The following is an 11,275-nucleotide window of genomic DNA, read 5'->3' as shown; positions in this document are numbered from 1 at the left end:
ATTCCACATATTTTTGAATTTTCCAATTTTCATCTTCTTCTTGCTTCCAGTTTTACAATATTGTTGTCAAAATTGATACTTAGGATGATTTTAATGTTGGTAAAATTCCTGAGTCTGCTCAGGAATTTTAATTTAAACTATCCTGAGGAATGTTTCACATGAGTTTGAGAAGGCATAGACTGTTGTTGCATGGCAACTTCTGAATGTCTGAAGATCCATTACGATATGGGCTACTTAAAGTCCCATATTTCCTTATTGTTTTTTCTTTCTGGACGATGAAGCCATTGTTGACAGAAGATTTTGGATGTCCCCTGCTATACTTTCATTGTTTGCTTCTGGTCCCTTTATGTCTTCAGTTTTTGATCATTGTATTTAAGTGCTCCAATGTTGCGTGGGTACATACTTATAATTGTTAATCCTCTTGATGATCTATCCCCTTTATCATTGTCTGTTAACGTTGTTTGCCCCTTTTTATAGATTTTGCTTTAAAATTTATTTTTTTTTCTGATAGAACTGTAGACACTGCTGCCATCTTTGATGGACACCTTCATGAATATCTCTTTCTGGCTCTTCCCATTAATTTTATGTGTGTCATTGAAGCTGAAGAGGAACTTGTGTAGGCAGCATAGTGTTGAGGATAATTTTTGTCTTATTTTTTGTTTTCATTCTTGTAGCATCATCTGACTCTTAATGAGATAATTTAATCAATTTATTTTTTAAGTAAATCTTGACAAGAAAGATCTTACTATGGCCACCTTGTTTTTTTATGGCTATGTTTTAGATCTTTGTTTCTCTTTTCCCCTTTCATGCTGTCTTCCTTTATTCTTTTCGAATTGATAGTTTTCTGTGCTGGTATACTTAAATTCTCTTCTCTTTTGTTAGAGAGTACCTGTCATTTCTTTGGACTGCCTTGTCCTTGATATTAAGTGAACACTTTGTAGATATGTCTATTTTAAGCTGATTAAAACAAACCTGACTTTGCATGCAAACACCAGAACTTGTCTTAACCCTTTCCAAGGAGGGTGTTGATTCCACCCCACTGTGGCAGCCCTCTGCAAGAGCCTATGTAGTCTCAATTTTCCCTATTGTAAAGTTATCATCATGAAAATTCCATACAATTAGTGTAATAAGAGCAAAATCTAACACTTTGATTTTTAACCTTGAGTCCTGAATTAATGATTAACACATGACCGTGGTACAGTACTGTGGTATTCCTAAATTTATTTATCCCTACTTTTACCAATGCATTGCACACTTTCATTTTGTGTATGTTATTAATTTTCTTCCTTTTGTATCAGCTTTAAGAACCCATTACAGCATTTATTCTAATACAGGTGTAATTATCACAACTCCCACGGCGTTTGGAAGGAGGGTTGTGTGTGTATAGATGTTTTTCTCTTGCCTTTATTATGGAAAGTCAACTTTGCAGAATATTTTGGATTGCTGTTTTGTTTCCCTTTGGTACTTTTGATATAACAGCTTACATCCTCCTGCCTTCAAAGATTCTTGGTGAGAAGTGTGTTCATCACCATCTGGAGGTCCCCTTGCTAAAAGGAGTATTTCTCTTGCTGCTTTAAAGGGTGGAAAATAAAACCCCTCTCGAGTTTGTAGTTTTCTATTCTAATTGAACCCTTGTCTTGAGTTTAGACTGTTCTTTTCTGATAGAGCTTATTTGGAAAACATATTACTGGATTAAAATTATGGATTTGATTGCTCATTTGCTTCATGAACTCGCATCTCCAAAATCTTCACAAGTGTGGGAGGTTCTTAGAATTTATTTCTCTAGATATGTTTCCTTCTGCTTCAGCCTTACTTCCCCTTTTCAGAATCCATCATGTTGGTGGGTAAATTGATTCCCTTAATGGCCCATAAATTGATGGACTTTCTTTATTTCCTTTCTTTCTTATATCCATTGTTCTGTCCCTTTGTTGGTTTCATATGTCCCTCACTCCTCATGATGCATTTAGGCTTCCATAGTCATCTGTACGTTTGAAGAAGCAGTAACCCCTTCCAGAATATAAGCACTCACTTCAGTAAGGAGAAACATTCACCTGCAGTTTGAGCCACATTGGAACTCACTGTAACACGAAGTGGCATGGGCTATGGTAAGATGTGATGTCTCAGTGACTCTGAATGCTGAGGCCCAAAGTGTTGACACCTGGAACCCTTGGCAAGCACTGTGCAGGTTTTCTGAAGCTGCAAGAGATATTGTCCCTAGTAAAGCCTCCTTTCCCATCAAGTAGTTAACAGTCCATGCTATTGTAATCGCCAGAGAATGTGGAGAGCACACACCTCTGTGGCAGCCCTCTACAAGTGCCTAGGAAGTGGCTTGGGCCAGTTCCAGAAAACCTCTTAAAAATAAGGGCCAGGCCTAGGAAGTAGAGTCTTGGGCAGTTGTGGACACACTGACAGTTTTGTGGCCCCATCTCTCAACATGCCCCTCTTGGCTCCAGTGTTTCCAGAAGGGTGTGTGCTTGGCATTAAGTGCCGATAAACAGAGTAAGTTGAGTACCATATAGATGCAGTCAGAAGGGCTATTTGCATATGAGATCTGTTGTCAGACCAATGACAGGAGAGAGGGCTTGATCCAAGCCCAGAAACAGCTGGAAAGTCCCTGGTTATTGACACGCATTCCTATGAATACATGTTTTGCCACACTCACACAGTGAGGGTCAGGTATAGCAGTGTGCAGCTAATGGGGCTAGATGTGTGTGAGCCCTGAGGGACTGGTCAGTGGTAGGAAACAAAGCCAAATTTGGGTCCAGAAACTCCTGTGCAGATCCTGGCTGTCAGTGTGTGCTTTTGTTGACAGGATCTCCCCAGGGGCTTGCCCATGGCCGAGGAAGCCAGGGACAAGATTTGGGACAGGGGCTTGTGTGTATACAGATGAAAGGGCTCAATTCAAGTAGTCATGGTCCTGGGCGGGAATGAGTAGTGATATTTATAAATCTCTGCTCTTAGGCAACTTTGGGGTACTTGGCTACCAATATGCACTTTAATGGCTGCATTGTCTCACTGTTGGTGTCTTATAGGTAATAGAGGCCAGTGATGAGAGTCAGGATCATTGTGTGTATGTGCAAATCTAGGGAGATTATCCTAAATTTCATGCATGGCTGAGGAGAGCTCTCAGAAGTTTCTAGGATGTAATCTTGCACTCATGCTGACTCAGAGGCTTTGGTTGGCTTCCCCTGTGGATCATGGTTTCCCAAAGAGCATGGGGTGCCCGGTGGCTGGTGTCTGTTAACACAGATTTCTGTGGAGTGAAACCGAATGGAATCTGCTTGGACTACATGGCACCCACTTTGACACTGAATGGCTAAACATTCTACCTTTTGTTCTTCCTTTTTTCTAGCTGTCTCTATACATCCCAGCCTTGGGTGGATCCTCCTGGTGATGCCCTGAATGCCTAGGGAGTCTAGCCATATACTCTGCTCCTTCATTTCTATTTAGAAGGCATTCTGTTAGCTGGATAGTGCCCACTTGCCACCGAGTAGTGCTGTCCTGCAGGATGGGAGGATGTGACCAAATGAAGCTGTTTGTCCTTCCCTTTATGAATCGTTATTCCTATATATGGTGTTCTTCTGTGTTACTAGATTTTCTCTAATTCAAACCCTGAGCTGTTTCTCCTCATAGGGAATTGATTAAATTTTGATATTTGGGTGGCAAAGGGGAGTTTGGGGCCTCTTAATTCACCATCTGATTGATGTCAGAGACACCCCGGTGAGGCTCTGCTTGTCTCAGCTCTGTAAGCCAAGAGAGAACCTGAGAGCTTTCCTGTTCTCCCAGGGGACTTTCCTAAAGTGTCCCAATTTCTGTGCTTTATGCCGTCCCATGAGATTTGAGCTGGTTGCTGATATCCTATTGTAATCTTTTAGGAATGCACATTCCTTCTGCAGAGAATCATGTGTGATCGGTGAGTTGCCATTGTGACATCTGCGGAGTAGCACGGGGCACCAGGCAAGGTGAAATTCAAGTATTTTATATGGCATGTGGAATATTGTAGTTGAGTTGGTCCTCAGGGCAGTCTCCTCCAAGAATTTAATTGGGCTTCTGGTAGAGTCTACAAGATGGCTAATCGGATCTGCAGCCAGTTATTAAGATTCATGTAACGGCTGCCAGAGGACTCCACTGCCTTTTCCTTGCTGTTAGTTGTCCTAAGACAATTTGTCTGTTCAAGCCCCCTCAAAGTTCTGGGTGGAGCAAGAAAGATGTGGGTTTCTTTGGAAGCATCCCCTAAGGGTGAGGAAATCACACTTCACTCTAATTTTCCTCAGTGGGAGAAATTTTAGTCTAAAGGCTTCTCTGTTGGCACTGAGCTATGCTATATTGCAGAAGGGATCATTCATTAAAGTGAAACTCTTCTTACTCTTATCAGCATGTGTAATCTCAGATATATTTTTCCTCCTCCAGACGCTGGAACTTCTCAGCTGCCTCACCAATCTCTTATTGATCTTCTCATGCATAGGTGGGTGTGAAAATGTGTATATTTCAGGGTGGAGTTTAAAGGTTAGAACATCTTGTCTTACCATTTGCATATATGAGCTCTTAGCAAATATTTTGGTACTAACTTCCAATGATTATCTCATTGATGACTTAATCATCTATGTTCTCACTCTAGTTCTCTGATAGATGAGTATCCTTTTAAAATCATCCTTATTAATATTTGAAAATCACTTTTGAAGAAGCAAAATAGCATCATTTGTAATATAATATCTAGAATTTTACCTAAAAGTGTGGTTTAGAATTTACCATCTCACTTTAGCTTTACTTATTGTTAAAAAATAAACATTTAGTTTTCTTCTTAAATAGCATTATTTTCCTGTGTAGATTAAATAGAAACTCAAGCAGTTGAACTTATTAACTCCCCTGATTTTACTAGCAAATTATTTTTCCTTTGGTAACTGATGTTATATTACTAATTTTATATGTCTCAGGTATTTCCTAGGAATGCACAGACTTGGACAGTTGTTTGTATCTAAAAGAGCTCAGGGCCATAAAATAAAGTTAAAATTAAGAACCCAAAGCCATTACAACCCCAAGGAATACAATGCAGCTCCTGTCAATGACCCTAAAGAAATACAAATCTTTGAGCTTCAATAACAACTCATTTAAATAAATGTCATAAAGTCATTCAACTAGGTAAAAGGAGAAGAGTCATAGAAAACAAAATGAACAATAATGAGAATTAAAAATGAGAATATCAATAAAACTTTAGAAACTTTTTTTAAGTACTAAATAGAACTTCTGACAGAAAAAAATATACAACTGAAATGAAAATTTTATTAGAGATGTTTGCCGACTTTTTCAGTCAAAATGAAGAATCAGTTAATTAGGATAAAAAATTGATATAAACTTATCAGCTCAGTTGAGTGGGAAAAAAAAAATCAAAAATAATAACAAAAACAGAACGAAACAAAACAAAGAAAAAAACCCTGTGACTTAAGGAACACTACCCAACAGTGTACTATACAGATTGCAGATTTCCCAAACTAAAAGTTAGAAAAGGGGCAGACCCCGTATCTGAAGACCAAGTGACAAAATCTCCTCAAATCTGAGAAAAACAAATGGACATGCAGATGTAAGATCAAACAACTACAAATATTACAGAGTACCACACTGAGGCACATTATAATCAATTTTTCTAAAAGCAAATACTAAAAGAGAATCCTTAAAACAACACACGAAAATAATTCATCACCTAACTTGGACCATTCTTAAACAAATCAGTAGATTCGGATGGGAAACTGCTCAGGTCAGAGGGAAATGAGATAATATATTCAAAATGTTAAAAATAAAACAAACAAACAAACAAACAATCACTGCTAAACAATTATTTTAAACTATTATCCAAATATTAAGGGAATTATGATATTTCCCGCTAGCCAAATGTGGGGAAAGTTCATTAGTCAAAAGTACAGTTTAGCTAGATGGAAAGACGTGAACAATTTAGTAGCCATATTTTTAGGATACTTTAACTTTCTTTTTCTAACATTATTTTGTTGTTGTTTTATTTTTGAGTTAGATTAATTTTACAATGTTGTGCAAATTCCATTGTAGAGAACAAATTTTCTGTTACACATGAACATACACATATTTGTTGTCACATTTTCCTTCTCTGTGAGTTACCACAAGATCTTGTATATAGTTTCCTGTGCTATAGAGTGCAACATTTCTTAAGTATTCTGCATATGCATGTCACTATCTACAAATTTTGAAATCTCACTCTGTCTCTTCACAACCCCAACCCCCTTGGGAACAACAAGTTTGTGTTCTATGACTATGAGTATGATTCTGTTTTGTATTTTATTTTCCCCTTAGATTCCACATATGAGCAATCTCATATGGCATTTCTCTTTCTGTTTTTGCCTTTTTTTCCCTTAGAATGAGATTCTCCGGAGATATCCATGTTGCTGCAAATGGTTTATATTGTAAGTTTTAAAGCCTGAATAGTATTCCATTGTATAAATGTAACACATCGTCTTTATCCAGTCATCTGCTGATGGAAATTTAAGCTGTTTCCATGTCTTGGCTTTTGGAAATAGTGCTGCTATGTACATTGGGGTGCAACTGTCTTTTTGAAGTAGGGATCCTTCCGGACATGTGCATCTTATTAGATTTCTTCTCTTTCAAATCCCCACTGTCAGTTCATTACTTCCATTTGTTTGGAAGAGGGGGATGGGTATCAATCTCCTCTGTCAGTATCCTGCAGTATTGAGGTATCATCAGGGTATTCTTCTAACTGGAAGGAATGAACAAGATAATACTTATTGTGGGGGCTTTTAGAAAAGTACTTTTGGCCCTTTTACACAAAAGATGAACAGAACAATGTATAAGACAAAAAAATTAAATATAGTCCTAGAGCAGGGAGAAGATTACCTGACATAACCCTGAGAAAATAGATCTTGGATGCTGTGGAATCCAAGGAATCATATCACAGAGCCAATTTGAGATTCTCAACATGACTTCAAGAGTGTGCGCATTGGAGTCACCTAACACAGGAACCTGGCTGCTTACAATCTTGGAGGGATGATGGGATAAAACCACCTATATCTCAAATCAAAGTACACCATTCAGTGTGAATTACTGCACAGGTCTCCACTGGGATGCAGTCTGAATACCCAAAGACATTTGATTTATTAACAAACAAGAAATGGCCCTGGAGTGGATGTTTACAGGGAGAGATCCGCAGGCTCCTGCTGTTTCATTTTACAGTGACAACTGGTGCAAGTTGCTGGGCCCGTCTGGTAGCAAGCTCTCCGGTTAAAAACCTGAGGGGCAAAGTGCATAAGCACAAATATCTGGACATTTTAGCTCTCAGTAGACTTTTGTAATTAGGAATCTTGCTTCTGAGAACTTGTCTTGGAAGAGCTGAGAGAATTCCATCCCGGTATCACTTGCTCTATGTCAGAGATTTTAAAGGTCTATAATCAGAGGTATTGTGCTTTTGTGGGAAACTGGAACATGAGTTTTCACAAATACGGTCATTATTACCTGTGGCAATGGACTTTAATTAATTTGCCCATCTTTAGGGTTGGCCAGCAAGGAAAGGCTATATAGTGTATTGTTTCAGGTGTTTGATGTTTGGAAAAGGCAAAGCTATAGAGAAAAGCTAAAAGATTAGTGGCTATCGTCTGATGATGCAAATGGGGGATTTGAATGCTTGGAGCAAAGACAATGTTTTAGGGCAGTAGACGTTTTTCTGTGTGATACTCTAACAGTGAATCTTAGCATTATGCTTTGTTTCAAAATCCACACTACACAACAAAACAAGGAGTGAAGCAGAACTAAAACTACGAATGCTAGTTGATATTAATGTATCACAATTTGTTCATCAATTAAACAAATGAACTGCATTAATGCAAGTTGTTATATAAAATAGGTGAACTTGTGTGAAGGGAAAAGATTTATGCACTTTCAATATAGAACTCTCTGTATTTCTGAAGGAGAAATATAAAATGGCTATCCTTAGGCTCAGTAATTCTGGGTCTTAAAGAGGATCTGCAACTCTGACTGACTGGTCACTGCTCCCATACCCAGGCCCATTGTTGAGTCAGAACTATTCATTTCCCTGCTTGTTTTACCTTAATCTGGTAATTGCAATTTACAATCACGTTTGGAATTTTGAGACATTCCCCCAAGAAAGGAGTCACAAGATGATAATCTCAGGAGAATGACCAGAACTGCTGAAGTTCCTCCTGGTGCCTGATGAGTCTGATCAGACAAGAGAAGGTCATGGGCTAATAACCCTCCAGGTCACCAGATAGCCCCATGTCAACAGATGTACATGCCAAGGTTCTGGAAGAAGATTTACCAGAGAATCTTATTAATTGATATCTCCTCTTTTCCCCAATTTTTTCAGTATATAATCACTAAGACCCAACCCTAAGACAGACTCACAGATTTCAAGACAATAGCCTTCTGTAAGTCCTCCTTGTGTGGCAAATCAATAAAGCTGCCTCTTTTCTTCTAAGCTCCAAGACCTGGCCTCTGATTTACTTGGCACACTAGGGCTAGGGCTGAACTTTTGGCAACATTTTCTTTTCATCTTCCTGTAAAACTAAATCTGTTATAAAATATTTTCATAGATAAATGACTTGAGCAGGAATTTTCTTTCTGAAAAAGCTTTTATAAATGGTCTCAAAATATAAAACACACAACATCATGAATCATAAGAGAAATTAACATTAAAACCTGAGATAGTGCTACAGAACACTAAGACATTTATTAGCAACAACAGCAGCAACCGTGGTGGCAACAAAGCAAAGCAAAGAAGGAGAAGGGGGATGGAGGGAGAAAGAAAATTACAGGTGTTATCTATGGGTAGCAAACATCTCAGTCCTCGTCTGTTGCTGAGGGGTATGAACTGCGAAACCATTGTTAAAAAAAAAGTTTGATACTTCACCTGTCAGTTAAGCATCAAACCTGGCATCCCACCTCTATGGAATGTTAGTGAGTCCACGAGATTTTGGGTAATTAAAGGCAGAAACGTAACCAAAATTTGGCAGTAGTACACAACAGGCTTTTCACCAACGTGACCCATTTGCAGTTTTTAACCGGGATAGGAGAAATTCTCCACTATGAATTAATGGAATAGGACAAGGGAACTTCTAGTGACAAGAGAACACTTGAGGGTTGTTATGTGTCTAAGTTAACATCCCTCAAGCAGGTATATGGACAATCTCTGGGTTCAAATCTGGAAAAAGAAAAAAAAAACAAGCAGGAATAATATGCAGTGTTCCATATCTTCAGAAATTTTCTCATAGTCTATGACTGTCAGATGTAAAGTGCAGTCTCATGGGCTCTGCAAAGCACAAAGGCTCTATCTAATTGGCTAAAATCCACTCACATGTAAGATGCTTAAAACAAGCAAATACATTAGAAATTTGAGTTTTTATTCGCAGTCTTTCCAGCTAACTGTCCCAATGACCATGAAGAACTATCTTTGCAGAAACTATTCACAGCACAGCCTGTCTGCCTTTATTTCTTCAACCCCTTTAATCAATACAAAACCATCATATACCCCTTGGTGCATATATCTGACATTGTGGAAAATTTTGTGAGTGTCATTAAACCACATACAACAAAACATGCTAATATGGGCACAGACCTCTCCTTTAGAAGTCAGTATGTTGTTTAACATCGTGGCCCTTTAAGCATGATGTAATTGAGCTAAGAGTTTCAGTCTTTATGCCGTTTATGTTGCACGGACAACTCCTTGGATATACCTCTCTGTGTTTCATTGTTTTCTAATGGCCCTCAAATATGCAGCCCCTACTTCCCCCTAAGATAGTACCACACTCCATGTGCCCTTTGAAATGTGCTGAGGTAGAAAGCCCCTAAAGTTTTAGCAGCTATATTTCCCACCTTCTGCAATGAAGCAGACTCACCAACAACTATAGAGCCGATGCTGTTTCTCACTTGTCAGATTAAGTCAGCACAATGTCACCAATGGGATGTCTTGCAGGAAGGAAATGTGGTCAAGGTCCCAGCTCGTGATAGAGCAGGGGTAGATACCTTGAGCTAGGATAGCTAGCAAGTAAGCATATACTGCTGGCTTTGCCAGAAAAAAGCTGACTGATTCTGGTGATCTTTACTATCATTCATAGAGGGGAAAATGCGTTTCCAAAATTGATAGCTGCATGCCAGGTACCAGGGGATGTGTTGCTCTGCATAAGTAATAAAACAATATGTAGAATAATAGCTGCATTTGGAGTCGCCATCTGTCTAACTTTATGATATCCCACTGTCAGATGCCAGGACCCACCTGTCCTTGGCACAGACAAAACAGGGGAGATAAAAGAGTATGTGTTAAGAAATTTCACTGTTGAATCTTGCAAATCCCTGATATTGGCGCTCATTGGTGCCATCCCTTCAGCAAAATAGAATTCCTAGAGGATAAAACTTCTCCTAGATAACTGCTGTTCTAGTGACTTCCATGTGACATTTCTCATATAGATTTCATTCCACTGATCAGGGAACTAATAGTCAGATTGCTGAAAAAGATTGTTTCAATTATGTGTTCTGGAACTGGGGAGATAACCAGAGGTTGGGTCTTGGGGACTAGAAGGGGTAATCAACTGATCAACTTGGTTGGTCCATGAGGTACCAAGATATGCAGTTAGACACGATTCTAGTTGTGCCTTTGAGGGTGTTCTGGATCAGATGAACATTTAGAATCTTTAGACTGAGTAAAGTACATACTCGTGCCCAATGCAGGGGGCCTCATCCAACTCACTGAAGGGCAGAATAGAAAAACAATTACAAACAGCAGAGTAAGGGAAAATGTGTTCCTTCTGCTTACCTTTGTCCTGAGATGCCAGTCTTCTCCTGCCTTTAAACTCAGACTTGGGCTTAGACAAGGAATTCCACCTTTGTTCTGCTTTGAATTTCCCTAAACCATCACACTCAGATGGGATCTTGTCCTCCAGCTTGCTGACTACAGGTCTTAGAATTTCTCAGGCTCCATATTCATGTAAGAAAATTACTTAGAATGAATTTACACTGATATATTGATCACTGATAGATCAGTACTTAGGTAGGTAGGTAGATAGATAGTCAGACAAATAAATATATAAATAAAGGGATAGATACCTATAGAGATATGACATAGTTATTATTAAACATTGATATATGTATTCTATTTGTTGTTGTTTTCTGGAGAAACGAGACTAAGGAGAGGGGTGTACCATGCTGACTATGAGATAAGACTTGAGCCAAAACTCCACTGATCTCCTGACCTCCATATATCCCTACTCTGACTTCTAGTTCACAGTGA

The sequence above is a fragment of the Camelus ferus genome, chromosome 27, assembly GCF_009834535.1.
Source record: "Camelus ferus isolate YT-003-E chromosome 27, BCGSAC_Cfer_1.0, whole genome shotgun sequence".
NCBI classification, from domain to species: domain Eukaryota; kingdom Metazoa; phylum Chordata; class Mammalia; order Artiodactyla; family Camelidae; genus Camelus; species Camelus ferus.
This window is presented reverse-complemented; position numbering follows the sequence as displayed.